Raw genomic sequence first — 15,975 nt, 5'->3', positions numbered from 1 at the left:
TGCAATGGCTGTGAAGGCAGATGAAGGCTACAGCAGATAAGAGTCTACTGGTTGTTGTGATTTACTCATGCCATTGAAATAGAGCTTACTGTTGGTCACCATGCACTGATCTACACACATAAAGCAAATTCACGCACAGGCATCTTCCAAAAACCCATCCCAAACCCAATCCTGCATGGAAACCTATGTCCCCAGTGTGGAAGGGTGTCTGGATCCAGAATTGGCCTCCACGGTCACTTACGGGCTCGCCTTTAAAACCGCGTTTATGGAAGACAACCTTACTCGGCTACGAGCAATCACCAAAGAAGAAGAAGACATCATCGTTGGTCCAGCTGTGTTTACACCAAGATGTGTTAGACCTAGTGAAGTGCAGCAGTTGAGGCTGTTCCTGACTATGTCCCGGCAGTTAGGCAGAGGTGGGCTGTTGCCTGACATGTAAACTGGGATCCAAACCACTATGATTTGTATTATATTGTTTGTGCTAAGTCAGGTCCTCCATCATGGAGGGCACGTGTTGCGGTGAGATCACCAGAAACTGCCTCCCTGTTGTGGAGCGGGACCGTTTGGATGGCCACAACACCCCATTGGTTGCCCCTCTGTTGCTGGGGCAGAAATTTGGTCAGTTGGGTTGGCTATTAGCGGCCAAGGGGCTACTTAAGCTGCTGCACATCGCTGGAGAGTTTCATTTTCTTGTGGTGTGCAGCGGATCACCGGCCCTCCTCTCCCTATATTTAGGGTTGTTCTTTGGCCTTGCTATGCCTGTCCCGGGGTCGTCGTTTTTGGAGCAGGGGCCTGGTAGGAATTTTGCCATTGTGCTGATTGGCTGTTGCCACTTGGTTTTTGCCTACCATGTAGCAAATCTACACAACTTTGTTAGGTTGGTGGTTAGGCATTTGGTTCAATGTTTTGGGGAGGGGTTGGTTGTGTCTGCCCCTCCATTGCTGCTGCAAGGGTATTCCGTTAAAGGAATCCAGGGGCTCGCCTTGCTTTTGTCCGAACCCTGTCAAGGGGCTAGGGCCAAGCCAGAGCCCCTGGGAGTATCTGCGGTGAGCTGCGAGATCGAAGTCAGCTTCTTGCTCCCCCAGGATGCTTTCCCTTACTGACATATGGTGGTGCCCAGTGTCAGTCCAGTTCCTGCCACCGTGCAGGTTCAGGTAGTCTGGAACCAATGCCTAAGCAACCACTCACATGCTGTAATCAATAAAGTTGTGGCCAAAGTTTAATGCCAAAAACCTTAAACTAAAATCTGTGTCTTTTGTGTCTTCATTTGGGGGTGGTTTTGGGGGTCTTCACATGCAAGTGGGATGGACCAGCTGAGAGCATCCTGTTGTGGTCCTCTGCCTTAATTCCATGCTACAGACACACCCTTCCTAATAATAATAATAATAATAATAATAATAATAATAATAATAATAATAATAATTTATTCTTTGTACCCTGCCCATCTGGCTGGGCTTCCCCAGCCACTCCAACAAAGATCAAAAATACATTAAAATGTCACACATTAAAAGCTTCCCTGAACAGGGCTGCCTTCAGATGTCTTCTAAATGTCAGGTAGTTGTTTATCTCTTTGACATCTGATGGGAGGGCATTCCACAAGGCGGGTGCTGCTACCAAAAAGGCCCTCTGACTGGTTCCCTGTAGCTTTGCTTCTCACAGTGAGGGAACTGCCAGAAGGTGCTCGGCGCTGGACCTTAGTTTCCGGGCAGAACGATGGGGGTGGAGACGCTTCTTCAGGTAAACATAGAATGTTAAGCAGGATGTTGACCAACCGTGGAAGCACCCCCTCATTTCCCTGTAGTCTAGGACCACCTCACCCCCCCCCCCAGCAACGAGGGCAGCAGCGGCAATTGCATTTCACATGAATCATATTTTGATTTACGAAGCAATTTTCTTTTAAAGTTTACAACCATAAAAAATATTGGTCTTTGAAGGCAGAGCTATGATTAAGATGCACTGGTGCCATTTATATAGACAATTAATGATTCTCATTTTGCGTTATCTCCTCCAGAATTATTATTTTTAATAAAGCATAACCTGTACAAATAAATATCTTTAGGATATGTCACTTAATGTTAAAAGCAACGGAATTGAATAATTGGATGCTGTAATTAATCAAAATGCTATTAGCTTCAGAATGCATAGAGTTATTGCCTGAATGCCTGTAATTCTTCACCACAATTTTTAGTTTTATTTGGAGCAGGTTATACACCCCGCCACACACAAACACCATATTATCAGCTGACACTCGAAAAACTGAAATGTTCTGAAGACCAAAGAATAAAACATCAGCTATTGATTTCAAACTAGAAACCTGAAAGCCAGAGGCCACTCTCCTATTTCAGGGAAAAAGAGTGAAATGAATGAAGCATAACAAGGGATATTGACTTCGTGACTGGTCTGCAGGCCATGAGAGCCCAGTGGCTTTTAATTCAAGCCCCAGTGCCATTGGCTCTATTGGCATCTAATCACAGTCTGCAGAGAAGCAAGAATTCGGTTTTAACAGGTGTACATCAGTTGTTAGGGGAATACCGAAGTCACCGAAGGTGAAATGAAGCAGCACTATGCATTAGATTCTTTAAAAGAAGAAACTTTCTTGATGTAAAGCTTCAAACACTATGTCTTGGATGTTTTTATCAGTTTCAGCTGGTATGTCATCTGTGGCTGTTCCTGGACTCTCCAAAGTTTCTCTGTTTTCCAGGGACAGTCTTGAATTTACAGAAGCCATCCTGGTTTCTGATTTGATCCCAGAATGCCCTGCTTTTCCTTAAAGGTAAGGGGGCCCCTGACCATTAGGTTCAGTCGCGGACGACTCTGGGGTTGTAGCGCTCATCTCGCTTTATTGGCCGAGGGAGCCGGCGTACAGCTTCCAGGTCATGTGGCCAGCATGACTAATGCTTTTCCTTAGGACATCCCTATTTTCTTTGGAGAAATGTTGGAGGGTATGGGATACCTTGACAACCATAGTACAGGCATTGGGCCAGTCTTGGAATATTGCAATGCGCTCTTTTGGGGGTTTCCCTTGAGCTTGAAAACTCCAATTAGTGCATAATTTCGCAGCACAGTCACTGACAGGAGTGATATGCTATTGCAGCTCTGCTTAAAGGTCTGCACTGACTGCTGATTTGTTATTGGGCCAAAGTGTTATTATTAGTATGTAAAGCTCCCAACAGATCAGAACCAGTTTATGTGAAGGATCGCCTTACCCTATATATGTCCATTTGAAATGCAGAAACAAAACTTTTACACGTACTACATAATAATTTTTACTACATAATGATGTTACACGTACTACAGTTGGCACTTGCAGACCAGAACTGAACTTGGGGGCCAAAAGGAGAGAGAAGAGTTAAAGAGAGAACCAGGGCTTTGCACCTGATCAGCAGTGTGGATGGCAACATTTGGCTTGCCCACATATTACAGTGAACACAGGCACAAGCTGCCTCTACACATGTCCAAGTGCTTCACTTGAAAGAGTGTACACCGCTGGATATCTATAGCTCACCTATTATATGCACAAGTAGAGAGATTGTACACTCATTGAATGTTACATGTGACGTTTACAAATCAGCTACATGTGTACCCAGGTACACAGATTCTATACTTGCTGAATGCCATGTTTGAACACATCTATTGTCGATAGATAAAGAGATGGGTGCGTGCATATTTCACATTGCAGTCTGGTCAGTAAACTTCAAGGCGCGATGCTTTTATGCAGAACAGGAATGTATACACAGTGACAGCACTGAAAAAAAGTATTCAGAAGGAGGTACAGGATGAACAAAATGCATTTTGTGTGTTGTGTGTGTGTGTGAAAGAGAGCTTTCTCCCCACATTAGATTTCCAAAAAGAGAAATGAAGACATTTTCGACATCAACACACCTATTCTCATTGTTTTCTTTGAAGTGAATCCTTTTGAATTTGGCTATGTTAACTTTCAAGATAAGCATGCTTAGGTTTGCACTTGTATTCTAATTCAAAGTTCATGATTCAGTTCATATATGCTTCTGAAAAGTGCCTCCCTTTCAAGTCACTGCTGGATTCTAGCAACAGGGAGGCAGGCAGTGAGCTACTTGTCTGGGGTTAGTTGTCCCCTTGTCCCTTTCTGGTACCACTTATGCATATACAAGATAAGAAGCAAATGATCCAGTCTCCACAGTCACTATCATTATGCTGTCTTTTGAAAAAAAATTCTATGCCAATTTAACACCTGTAATAGTTTCCAGAGACTGCTATTGTGAACAGGCCATTCTGTTCTTATCTTTCATACGTTTCGGTTTTGCATAAAAATGTCACAGACCTACCGTAATCCATTGCATTTTATAGCCCTTTGCCTCTGTGTTTACAAAAGAAAGACTGCTCTTACATAATACTACTTTTGTATCACCTACCCCTTTCTTTCCATGGATATTTCCATCTTCCTACATGCTGGCATCACATGTTCAGAGCATTTATCGGCGGAAACAGATACACTGTTTTCACAATGTAAATCCAAAATCATTGTTCAGCATCACATGGAACTTAATTACCTGTGACAAGCTTAAATGCACATTTTTATCCGATTTACAACAAAGCACCTCTCTTATCAGTAAAATGCAGATCTGAATCTCCGTTGTACATTGAATGCACAATTGGATTTATTTGCCACCGTCTTGTAGAGACTGGACCCACCTGGAGGTACAAGGGAGTGAATCTGGAACAGAGCAACTCCACTTGGTCCTTGCTGATCAAATTGTCAACATAAGGAAGTAGCAAGCTGAATCAGAGTAATGTCTTGTCTAGGACTGCCTTTCTAGAACATTCCGAGATGATGACGACGTGTGCAGGTTAGCAAACAAAAGAAAAATGGCTGGTGCCTGCTCTTTAAAACACAGGACTTGCACATAAAGATCATCAGTAGGTAAAGGTAAAGGTACCCCTGCCCGTATGGGCCAGTCTTGACAGACTCTAGGGTTGTGCGCTCATCTCACTCTAGAGGCCGGGAGCCAGTGCTGTCCGCAGACACTTCTGGGTCACGAGGCCAGCGTGACAAGCTGCATCTGGTGAGCCAGCGCAGCACACAGAAACGCCGTTTACCTTCCCGCTGGTAAGCGGTCCCTATTTATCTACTTGCACCCGGGGGTGCTTTTGAACTGCTAGGTTGGCAGGCGCTGGGACCGAACGATGGGAGCGCACCCCGCCGCGGGGATTCGAACCACCGACCATGCGATCGGCAAGTCCTAGGCGCTGAGGTTTTACCCACAGCGCCACCTGCCAGTAGCAGAGTATAAATCCCATTGTTAGGCAGATTTAGTGAAGCATAGGAACAGGCTTTTAAACCTTTTAATGTCTACCAGCTACTTGAGGCAACTGGCCCCCTTTACCACTCCTGCAGAGAAGCAGTCTACACACTGAAGTAAGTTTAAAATATACTTTACTTACAGCCATGCATTGTCCTCAGCAGCAAGTAAATGTTCGTAGTTGAAAAATACAGCAAGGGCAGCCTTAGACATACGTCTGAGGCAGAGTGATATGTTGAGGCATGCCTACCTCCTACAGGCAGAGAGAGAGAAAGAAGAACAGGAAATAAGCCTTACTTTCTCCCTCTCAGGAGAAGAAGGGATGTGACATCAGTAAGCCTACTCTAGCAGTTCAGAACTCTGTGGTCCTTAACCCCTTCACATACTAACTAGCATTGTTAGGGCTAACTGAAAATCTCTCACACATGTCAAAAGCCCGTTCAAACTGGATTTTCAGCCTGTGGCACTGACTATCTCATGGCCTGCTGTGCTCATGTGTCAGGGTGGCTAAAAGCTGCCACGAGCTTACTCAGAAGTGTAGCTTAAATGGCTGAGACAAATAAGCCTTCCCTATCAGCACAGTGTCTTCTTTTACCCATACTTAATAGGGTAAGGCCACAACCGATGGGGCACAATTAGCAATCCACCACTTAAAACCTCCTCAGCCCATTGAATCGGAATCATTTAATGTTCCAGAACATATCCCCTTTCTTGACACAAGCTGAACTAATCTCATAACAGACTGGTGGATGGTTTGATGAGTACATTCGCCACGGGTGCATCTCAATAGCTGCTTAAATATTGATCAAGATGGCCGGAACTTGGTCCAAACCATCAGCATCTTCCTTTAATTGCAGCGCTGCACTTTCTTCCAATAACGGCTCTGAAAGTGAGATAATGCCTAATAGTGGTGCTGGGAAACATCTCTCGTTCTAATGAAAGGTCTGCAGACGAGATAAGCTAAATCTTCTCTCTCTCCCCCCCCCCCCCTTTTTACACCATTCCTGGCAATAATAATAACCACAAATCCCCGATGTATGTTGAATCAGATTTAATTTGTACTAAACTGAAATAAAAACTATTTACCATTGCCCCCTAATGAGTGCAATTTCCTTGCAAACTGTTACTTAACAGGCATTGCACACTGTACCTTTCTAAGCCTGCCTTCACTGCATTTCCCAGCTTTTGAAGCCCACGGGCTCTCCGTGTGCATTTCTAATAACTAAATACAAAAAAAGGGATTTATTTATTTTTCAAAATGAAGAAACAAATATGAAAGACAAGAGCTGCCAGGTGTTGTTTTTTCTTCACCCCACAATCTTGGGTGGAAGAGATCTCTATTTATTTTCCTGCCCTGGACTCAGTTTGCAATATGTGCTACTAGCAACCAGATTACAGAACACTACATACCATCCCCATCTCCCCCGTAGTGCCACATAATTCTATCAGGGTATTTGCACCAAACATGGAAACCATCAGACGGCTGTTAAACTGCTCATTTGCAGGGAGAGCCAAAATAGCTCCATTATGATTCCAAGTCGCTGATCTCTTTGCTGCCAGATGGTGCACAAATTGATCCGATCCCAGCGTTACAGATGTCACAGAGGCTTCGCTTCCTTCGCATTAGGAAGCCACATCCTTGCTGGGGATGCAGCTTCAGAGGCCTCCCACAATTCATCTTGAATTCACCCATCAATATATATTGAACTCCAGTCCCACAAAAAAACAACAACACCCTGCCCTCATTAGCAAATCAAATGAGCGTCTTTTTGTCATCACATGAATGCCTGGCTTCGGAGCCAGCAATAAAGCATGTATAATAACGGAGGCTATGTGTGAGTGAATGCTCATTGGAAATTAGATTAGCTGCCTTGCTCCTTCGATGATGGCAAGGCGAATTAGGCAGAGATGGCTTTGTGGAATCCGCTCCTCTTGGGCTTTGCCTCCAGCTGCAAACATTTGTTCACTGCGTAGGAACACTGAACTAATCATGCCAAATGGACCAGGATAAAAGATCAACACATTCACTTCTAATTGCTGGCCGTGCATGCTCTCCTCATCGCCCGCGCTCTTGGTTTCCATGACTTTTAAAGCTTTGTTGAGTAGCTATTGGCGGAAATTTAAGAAGGAAGGAGACGGCATTAAATAATGAGGCCCATCTAGTCCAGTATCCTGTTCTCACAGTAGCCAACCTGATGCCTGTGAGAAATTGAAATTGAAATACTTTATTGTCACTTGTACAACTTGTATACAGTGAGATTACACGAGCACCCCCCACTCAGCTCTCTTAGTCTTAATTCCCCTCGTTTACTGACGCACACCCACCAAATCTGAAAGTCAGCTACCCTGTTGTTATCTTTTCATTCCGCAGCCTAATAGCCCATGGATAGAAGCTGTTCTTTACCCTGTTGGCACGACTAATCATGCTTCTATATCTTCTGCCTGAGGGCAGGAGATCAAGAAAGTGCCGGCCAGGGTGTGAATCATCCCTGGGAATTTTTCATACTCTTCTGAGGCAACGTTCTTCCGCTATTTCATCCAGCGGATTCACAGGACAGCCCATAATATCTTATGCTGTATTCACCACTCTCTGTAGGCACTTCCTATCAGTTGATGTCAAACCAGCATACTATGCCATGATGCAGTATGAAAGGACACTTTCTATTGTTGACCGGTAGAGGGAGATCATCAAATGTTGACATCGTTCTTCCACAATACTCTGAGGAGATGGAGTCTCTGTTGGGCTTTCTTAACCACCTGGGTTGTATGGATTTTCCAAGTAAGGTCTTCACTGAGATAAACTCCTAGGAATTTAAAGGAAGAGACTCTCTCCACACAGCCCTCCCTGATGTACAGCGGGGCTAGTTCTCCTCTCTTCCTCCAAAAGAGAAACCAGTAAACAGAACATGAGCCCAAGAGCTCTGTCCTTTCCTGTAGTTTCCAGCAACTGGTGTTCAAAAGCACTGCTTCTTCCAAATGTGAAGGTAGAGCATTGGGCGTAGCCATTCATGTAAGGGATACTAAGAGATGGTTCTTCCCCTTAAAGCTGAAGTCTCTTGGACTGAAGCTTAAGAGAAGTAGGGTTTTTCTTTTCTTTTCTTTTTTCTTTAGCAGAATTTAGCAGCTAGGGGTGAGGTGGGAGACCCTATGCAGCAGGACGTTCTGCTGAAAAAGAGTTTTGATATTTCAAATCAAGTGTGGGAAACCTTTGCCCTTCCAGATGCTGCTGAACAATAACTCCCATCAGACCTAGAGAGCATGGGCAGTGGCCAGGGAAGATGGAAGATGGAGCCCAGCAAACATAAGGCAGGTCAAAGTTACATCACCCCTGTTTTAAATGTTATATTTCATGACAGAGGTACTCTGATGCACTAAAGCAGGCTTCTTCAACCTCGGCCCTCCAGATGTTTTGAAACTACAATTCCCAGAATCCCTGACCGCTGGTCCTGCTAGCTATGAATCATGGGAGTTGTAGGCAAAAAAACATCTGGAGGGCCGAGGTTGAGGAAGCCTGCACTAAGGGAATGCCCACATAAATGAGACAACAGTGTTGGGGACACAGTGAGCATGTGTACACTACAATGTGCCTCCACCAACACTGAAGTGAATAGTAACATTCATGTTCAGAGAGGAGCATTGCATTCTCAGTGGAGCTTTCTGGCATTGAAGTGTTTAGGCCAGGAGCATGTCGTTGTGTGTATTCAGTGGTACCTCGGGTTACATACGCTTCAGGTTACATATGCTTCAGGTTGCAGACTCTGCCAACCCAGAAATAGTACTTTGGGTTAAGAACTTTGCTTCAGGGTGAGAACAGAAATCGCATGGCAGCGGCGTGGCAGCAGTGGGAGGCCCCATTAGCGAAAGTGGTGCTTCAGGTTAAGAACAGTTTCAGGTTAAGTACGGACCTCTGGAACGAATTAAGTACGTAACCAGAGGTACCACTGTACCAGTAATGATATCTGCAAGTAATATAATAAACTGTGAAACTGAGCTGCACTTCTGACAGCCAAACAGACACCTCTCTCTCCGTTTCACTTTTCTCAAACCTGACAGTGGGGCAGACGCAGCAATGCCTTTCTGACAGTGGGGCAGACACAGCAATGATAGTGGTGGCAAAGTTTATTGACATCCCTCCTTTCTTCCCAGTCCCAACACACCCTTTTTGCTGTTCTGTGTTGGCAGCAGGGGCCCAGATGCATGGATTCCTGTGAAATTGAATTTCCCCAGGACCCTGTTGCACAATTGTAGATACCTGAAAGAAGGAAGGAGAGAGGTTTAAAGACTGTCTCAAGGCAAAACTAAAAAAAATGTAGTATAAACACTGACAACTAGGAAACACTGGCCTGCGAGTGCTCCAATTGGAGAACAGCCTTTACCAAAGGTGTCATGGGCTTTGAAGACACTCGAACTCAGGACGCAAGGGAGGAACGTGCTAAGTGGAAGGCACGCTTGGCAAATCCACACCGTGATCAACCCCCACCCGGAAACCAATGTCCCCACTGTGGAAGGACATGTGGATCCAGAATTGGCCTCCACAGTCACTTACGGATTCAGTGTTAAAACCGTGTTTATGGAAGACAATCTTTCTCGGCTACGAGTGATCGCCAAAGAAAGAAGAAAAATAGAAACTTCCAGAAAAAGAGGAGGGGAGGAGAGAGGGGAAAGGGTGGAGAGAGAGAGAGAGAGAGAGAGAGAGAGAGGGAGGGAGACAGAGAGGGAGAGAGGTGGTTGGTGTAGTAGGTGTCACTCACATAATTTCCCAACATGGTTCTTGCTAGTAACAGAGAAAGTAGCGGCAGGGTGGTTGATGTGATATGGGTGCAGTTATCTGTGACACAGATCAGTTAGTTAAGTATTTTCATTTATTTACTTGATTTAGGAGAGGCAGCTGCCTCTCTGCCCCCTGGCTACGTCCATGATGACAGGATTGTCACATTTGTTCTACTGCTGCGCATACATTGCACCAACCTCCCATGATTTTGTTCTCATTTACTGGCAGCAAACTCCACACTGGGAAGCCAGGTGACCAATGGCACCCTCTTCTGCTGACCACCACTTGGAGACAGATATCTTTCCATTATTGCTGCTGCCCCTTCTCCTCTAGCTGTGGCCCTTGCGAGTGCTCAAAAAGATTCAAGCTTTGCTTTTTCACCACTCACAAGGAAAGATCACAAAAAAAGGACAAGGGGAAATTGAGATGCATCGAGGGGAATTCACCCATCACTAATACAGGCTGAGTTTCTGCATACAGCCCAGATGCTAGGTGTATACCACAGGAACAAGCCTGGTGATATAAAATTTGGTTCCATCATCTAAGCATGGATGTGAGCTCTGTTTAGGCTTCAGAGAAGATCTCCTCAGCAAAGCCAGTAAAATTGTGCATGGCACTGACAGCAACTTCTTTTCCACTTGAAAATTATTTATGCCTTTGATTAATAAGCTACATTTCTGCAGCTCTAAATTTGAATTATTGCATTGTTGTTCTGTGATTCTTCAGCCTATTATATTAATTTTTCAAAGGTATTAGAATTTAGTGTGCTGGGTCACATTAGCTCTTAGTCTTTTTCTAGACTTGCGGACTACTTTTAATTAACTTATCGCTTGTGAGCAAGTTAGGATTTACAATGTTATGGGCTGATTTAGATAGTGTCAGTAAAGACAGAGCTGGGCAATATTTCCTGCTCTTCTACGTGTGTCACAGCCAAAAGTAATTCATTGATATAGTTACCTGGAGAACCAACAGGCTGCGCAGAGGCAGAAGAATGACGGAGCAGGACCATCACAGAGGATCAGCCATAAATGTCACCGTTGAGAGCAAATCTTACTATCCTATAACTTGAGATGGCTTGACCAATCTAGTTCCACTCGATGTCATTTTCTCATATAGTCATTCATAAATCCTTTCCATTTTATTTCCATATATGCAAATGCATGCAACATGAAAATTCATATTAAGAACAACCTTCTTGTAATTAATAGGTAAAGGTAAAGGGACCCCTGACCATTAGGTCCAGTCGTGACCGACTCTGGGGTTGTGGCGCTCATCTAGCTTTATTGGCCGAGGGAGCCAGCATACAGCTTCCGGGTCATGTGGCCAGCATGACTAGCCACTTCTGGTGAACCAGAGCAGCGCACGGAAATGCCGTTTACCTTCCCGCTGGAGCGGTACCTATTTATCTACTTGCACTTTGACGTGCTTTCGAACTGCTAGGTTGGGAGGAGCTGGGACCGAGCAACGGGAGCTCACCCCGTTGTGGGGATTCAACTAAACAACAACAACACAGTGGCATTATTGGGCAGGGACAGGACCTGTCTCACTTTCCCCTTCTGAGTTGTGCAGAACTCCTGAAAGGAACCGCTAGTGCTGGACTGTCTTTCTTGCCTAGAATGCTGTAGGTTGGACTTCATTTCTCATTGGAATTGATTTGAGAAGATTGGCAGTTGTGCCTTTGGAAGCTTTTATCTGCCATCTTATCAGCGGAGGTATTGTAGTTATAAATCATTTAAAAGCTTAAAAACTTCCTTCGCTGAGAAGTTCATAGTGTTACCTCCAAAGTTTGCCTAAAGCAAAATTCAAGGCAAATGTGGAGGTGAAAACATCTAAGCTATTGCTTGGGAAGCTAAAAGTATTTTGATAAGATTAGGAACATTTCTCAGAGGACTTTCACGCCAGAAGCTCTTTAAGTACATAGGTAGATGTATGGAAGTTTCTCCAGTTAGTTCTTTACATCAGGTATGGGGAACCTTTGGTAAGGGATGGTGTTGCTGAACTCCAGCTCCCTCATCCTCCTTGAGCTTGTTCTCATGCTCCCAAAATCAAAATATGACCACCACCACTCCAGTACTAGATGTTCTCCCCTGGGGCTGGCAGAAGGTGATTCCACCAATGGGATTGCAACAAGGAGCAGCAGGCGTCTATCTGGTGGGTGAACTGGGTAAAAATTGGAGATGGCCAGAAGTGGGCATCTCACCCAGAGCCTCCTAAGCTGGTCCCATCAAATGCAACCGTCATTGCTTCAAGCCAGAGCTCTGAAGCTTGTTTTGAAACATCATGTGCTGACTAATCCCTTTAACACGGCACAGTTTGAGGTAGATTGTACCTGTAGCAAGTTCAAAACTCACCCAGGTCATGGGGGTGGGGGTGGGGTGGGGAATGGCTTCCTGAATCCTCTCTGAGAAATCCCCAATGCAATGTCACTCCCTGCCCCCCAGAAGCATGTTTTCCGTTACTTGCACCAACCACCCAAATAAGAAGATTATTTGTCAATGTGATTCACTTCTGCACGACTAAGCTTTGGCTAAATCTATAGCGAAGCTTTGGAAGCGCAAATGTTTAACAGTTATAACCCTTCCATCATTTTGCCCAATGCATGTTCTCTCTTCCATTTTTTTAACACCTCCTTTAGACTTACAAACCATCTGTAAACGTTTTTTCAAACCTAAATAAAACACCCTTATAACCATTTCTTCCTGCTGCTTAAAATCAATGTGTTTAACTTTTTTTATTTTCCATGCTACATAGCTTATCTCTTAAATCTTTGTTGATCCTCCGTAGTTCATAAAAACTGTTACTGTTCATAGTGAGGGATGGGGATTTACTGTATATAGGGTTACATGAATTCAGAATACCATCAAGACCTTAGCTCATATTTCTTCATACTTTTTACTCTATTCAAGTGTTAGTCGTGCATGTGTTGAATTTCTTTCACAGCCTGAAGTAGGAATTGCCACTTCCAAAAGCTCTGTATCAGCACTCCAGCCCTCATGAAGACTCATGATGCCTTCCCTTGTCTGCAACATTATAATAGCAGCAGGTGTCTTGCTGTGAAGAATAGCAGCAGCAGTAAATAGGTGGGGTTTGGTTTATAAGGTTTTCCTCCCTCCTTGTATTATCCTTCTGTATTATATTGTAATCACTGCTTCCCCGATATGCTCTGATTCCTCTCTATGTGGATGGATTGCTAGGTTGTTGTCGGGGAAGAAAACTAGCAATATCTGCACCTTGTGGGAGATGGCTATTACTGATTACCTGCCATAATATCTAGCACTGGCAAAATAGCTGCGAGGTTGACTTGATATATCTGGAGATGCTGCAGATGCAAGATCTGGGGGGGGGGGGAGAGAGAGAGAGAGAGAGAGAATCAAATCCCAAAGAGAATTATTATGGAGACAGTTGCAAGACGTCATTACTTTTTGGCTGCAATTTCCAATCATTTCCAGTGCCCAAAGGAGTTATTATAACACCCAAATCAGGCTTACAAAGCGTGGGTGGATTCACTCTGTTGTAATCCACAATCTAGTTGCACTTCAACATTGTTTGTTCATCTATCACAATTCTAGCCCTGATTAAATATCACTGAAATTATTGAATGAGTATGGCAATTTATTAAGTGTGGTTTTATATTTGGTGCAATCATTTTAGAAAGACAAGCAGCCACCAAATATCAGTTAGTTGAGTTGTGCATGGCTCTGTTGAAAACTTGTCATATTAGCTAGCGGGATAAGTTTAAACTGCTAGTTTGGATGTATAAAACTATAGGTAAAAAAGGTAAAGGACCCCAAGACGGTTAAGTCCAGTCAAAGGTAACTATGATGTTGTGGTGCTCATCTCACTTTCAGGCCGAGGGAGCCGGCATTTGTCCACAGACAGCTTTCCAGGTCATGTGGCCAGCCTGACTAAACCGCTTCTGGTGCAACAGAACACCACGATGGAAGCCAGAGCACAAGGAAATGCTGTTTACCTTCCCATCACAGTGGTACCTATTTATCTACTTGCACTGGCGTGCTTTCGAACTACTAGGTTGGCAGGAGCTGATACAGAACAACGGGAGCTCACCCTGCCACAGGGATTCAACCCGCTGATTGGCAAGCCCAAGAGGCTCAGTGATTTAGACCACAGTGCTGCCCGAGTCCCTATATAGTCTGGGATCAGAACACCTTAAAGCTCATTTCACCCCTTATATAACCAGTGCAATACATGGTACACTTAGTTGCAAAATATAGTAAAAATTAATTCAAAAATATCAATTAAGTAATAGAGGGGGAAAATAACAATCCCCTGATTCATAAGGCCTAAAAATAAGATGCAAAAATGCCACCCCATTTTTATATATAAAAAACGTAAGCCCAACAGCAAAAATAACTTACCTCCTAAATTAAATCTTGACCCCAACAAAAGCCCTTAAGCAACACTCCACTCCAATAGTCTCCAGGCACCCTGAGCAGTGATTTCCCAGACTCACAGCAAAATGGTCTCTGTAATATTCAGCACTGAAAGCTTTTGTAGCCAGGATTAGTCAGGATCCTGCCCTCCCAAGTCTGTTGTGAATAGGCTAGCAAAGCAGGGAGTTGATCTTGCAGCTCTCACAGTCAAGAAGGGGAGAGGTGCCAGATTTTGCCCATATCAAAATTTAAAGCAAATTTCAAGGTACCCCCCCCAAAAAACTAAACACCTGGGATGGGTTTTAAGGGAAGGCAAAGTAATTTAGACAACTTTGTGGGTTTGCAGAGAGCTGGATAACCGCCACTCATCCTCTATTAGCCTCAGCTGTGAAATTGGCAAGAAACAGAGTAAATTCTTGGGCATGAAAATGGGGTGGGGGAGGGGAGGGAAATCCTGCTGAGTTTTTGACATTTTCCTGAAAAGAGTGGCCCTAGAGAGGCAATCTGAGGGGGGCTGGAAGTATCACCGTTTGCACCTAATCCAACGCACGTGTTTCGTTGACATGCTCAACTTCCTAATTTGTATTAATTAAATATGTTACGCTGTATAATTAATGCAAGCTAATTTCTGGTACAGTGGTTTCTTTGAAATCTTCCATGCCGCTATTGTTCGCTGCGTAAAAGCGTAGGAGTAATAGATGTGCTAACCATGATATTTGAATAACTTAAGGAAAGAAAGATGTTGAAATCGCAGACAATCGGCTCTGTTGTTCTCGCCGTACTACCTGTTCGTTCCTGCAGTTTAGGGATTTGTGAGATAAAAGCTTGTTTCGTGTTAAGTAAATATGTGAAAAAGCAAGGGGGGAGAAATAGGTCAGCAAAGTGGAGTTAAGTGTGCGGCAAGGGGATTTTGAAACAGAAGCATGAGAGAGAGATTGAAGAGCTAATGTCGAGTGAGAGCCATTCATTCATAATTGCCACATTTTTCGCTCTATAAGACGCACCCGACCATAAGACGCACCTAGTTTTTAGAGGAGGAAAACAAGAGGGGAAAAAATTCTGAATCAAATGTTGTTGAAGAGGCTTTGCGTGGCTATCCCTGAAGCCAGAACAGCAAGAGGGATTGCTGCGCAGCTCTCCCTCTTGCTGTTCTGGCTTCAGCGATAGTTGTGCAGCCTGCATTCGCCCCATAAGACGCACACACATTCCCCCTTACTTTTTAGGAGGGAAAAAGTGTGTCTTATAGAGCGAAAAATACGGTATATTTGTATGCCACTTTTGAACAAAAAGAACCGTGCTTGAAGTGGCTTGCATAAAGGAAAACAGGAAGAAGGCATCTCGAAATCGAACAGTGCAAAAACAATTTCGTAATAACTGAATAGACTAACAGCACAATGGCTTACAAAGTACAAAGCAACAACCTTTCAACACTTTAAATGTAGCAAGGTTACACTGAAAACACAAAAATAGCAAAAATAACAAAGGCTGTAAGAATTGTGGAGCATTTTTGACCCTCAAAGTACTGTTGGACCTC

Source organism: Podarcis filfolensis (genome assembly GCF_964270895.1).
Source record: "Podarcis filfolensis genome assembly, chromosome: 10".
Taxonomy (NCBI): Eukaryota; Metazoa; Chordata; class Lepidosauria; order Squamata; family Lacertidae; genus Podarcis; species Podarcis filfolensis.
Note: the sequence above shows the minus strand (reverse complement) of the source record.